Source organism: Spermophilus citellus (genome assembly GCF_964194105.1).
Source record: "Spermophilus citellus genome assembly, chromosome: 5".
NCBI classification, from domain to species: domain Eukaryota; kingdom Metazoa; phylum Chordata; class Mammalia; order Rodentia; family Sciuridae; genus Spermophilus; species Spermophilus citellus.
The window spans coordinates 68,471,047-68,473,023 of record NC_138186.1 but is presented as its reverse complement, the minus strand read 5'-3'; the positions used below and the strand labels follow the sequence as shown (position 1 = coordinate 68,473,023).

General features: G+C 48.5%; 1 pseudogene across 1 annotated transcript; it reads right to left on the bottom strand.

Moving 5' to 3' along the window:
- On the bottom strand, positions 1-1,416 carry LOC308649422 (poly(rC)-binding protein 2-like; annotated as a pseudogene). The gene is made up of 2 exons: positions 1,275-1,416; positions 1-976 (listed from the first exon to the last, which is right to left on the bottom strand). The product of its transcript is annotated as a poly(rC)-binding protein 2-like (transcript).
- Between the last annotated feature and the right edge of the window lie 561 nt (positions 1,417-1,977).

Genomic DNA, 1,977 nt, shown 5'->3' with positions numbered 1-1,977 from the left:
TCACAAGTGGATGATAAAGAACATAGAAACTGAAAATTTACAAAATGCGTCATGGATCATGGACAGTGCTGAACAGCAGAAAGGAATGATGGATGAATCTGCATTGTTCTGGTTGCTCCTCCTGCCACCTGTCTCCAAGGAAAGCCTGACGTTGATTAGATACTGAGCCAGGCTAATGCTTGCAGCAGATCCAGTGATGGTAGCCTGCCTATCAGTAGATCCTTCCACTGGGTTTACAATTTCGATCTGCGCCCCAGACATTTGATGGATCTCATTGATTTTGGCGCCTTGATGCCCAATTATGCAGCCAATCAAGTCATTTGGAACGGTGAGTTCCTGAGAAATAGTCTGAGCAGACGCATTCAAACCTGCACTGAATCCAGTATTGCCATGTGTCATAAGAAAATGAGACTGATGCAACTTGGTCAAATCTGGCTGTGGAGTGGCCTACTGTCCTTGAATGGCATAGGCCTCTAGAGATGGTCCCTCTAGGTCAGGGTTTAGGCACATGAATGGGGTGGTTTGGGGAAAGCTCGAACTGTCATGCCTGTGTCCTGACCACTTGCAAAGATGATTGGAGACCCTGATGGCTTGGGTCTATACGGGATGGTCACGCCCTCCCAGGGGAACCCCAACATGACCACGTGGATCTGTTTGACATACTCAGTGATGATTGGGGAGTGATGGCCTACTCAGTTGAATAGGGGAGAATTTCCCCTGCAACTTGGACTTGAGCACCTGTCCGCTCTGTATTTCTTAATCTTGCAACCATCTTTTCCAATGAGAAAGTCACACTGACTAGCAGGCACCACCAGCCTCAGAGTGACCAGAGGTCTACTGGCAGCTGTACTATTGGTCATACAGCTGTCCTCTTCCAGTTTGTCAATGATCATAGCAAAGGCTTTGAAGATGGTATTAGCCGGCCCAGTCAAAGTGATAATTCCCTCAGGACAATTCCCTTCTGAGATGTCAATACATGCACCACTTTTATACATACTGCCATACTATTGTCTGTTGTATTCTGCTGTCTTTCCTATCCTCTACTATCCCTCCTCCCCTCCCCTCCCCTCCCATCTTCTCTCTCTATCCCATCTACTGTACTTCATTTCTCTCCCTTGTTTCCCCCCACCTTTTCCTTCACCTCCTCTTATATGTAATTTTGTATAACGATGCAATCTGTATACGGGGGGGGGAAAATGGGAGTTCATAACCCACTTGAATCAAATGTATGAAATATGATATGTCAAGAGCTTTGTAATGTAAAAAAAAAATACATGCACCACTCTCCTCCTGCATCTTCTTAACTGATCCTCCTTTCTTTCCAAGGATACTGCCAACTTTCTTTCCATGCATAAGTAGCTGGATGACACACGTAAGAGTGACATTTAGTTCACTTTCAATTACATCAGTGCCCATGTCGAGCAATGTTATGGGGAGCTGTATTTTGAGTGTTCCAGTCTTTGGTCACTGGTGGGGGTGAAAGTCAAAAACTGCAGGCACTACCCGATGAAGGGGGAAAGGAGGAGCAGGTGGGGAGAGAAAGGCAGGGAGGTTGGAACCAAACAGGGGGGCAGGCCAGAGGGTGAGTGCCTTCCCACCCCCTGAGGTCAGAGTGCAAAGGGGAAAGGGGGTGAAGGAGTTGAGGAGAAAGAGAAAGGGGAAAAGCAACCCGGAGCAGGTGGAGGGAGGCTGGGCGGGAGGGGGTACAGCTGCAGCTGCTGCCTCTGCTGGCCTCCCCTCACCACTTGCTCTTGATCACTAGTTCATCTCTCCTAGAATAGGGCAGGCCCCCTCCTTCTCACACACGGCCCTTCCCAGGTAAGCTCCACTCTAGAGGTGTTCAGGACCAAGTCACAGTCACTCTGGGATGGAAGGCCAGGTTGGTGGGAGGAATGGTGGCTGGGATATGCTGCCTTTAAGCTGTAGTTTTTTGAAGACCCAGGTCTTGAGTCTGGCCATTTTGCCTATTCCTTAGTA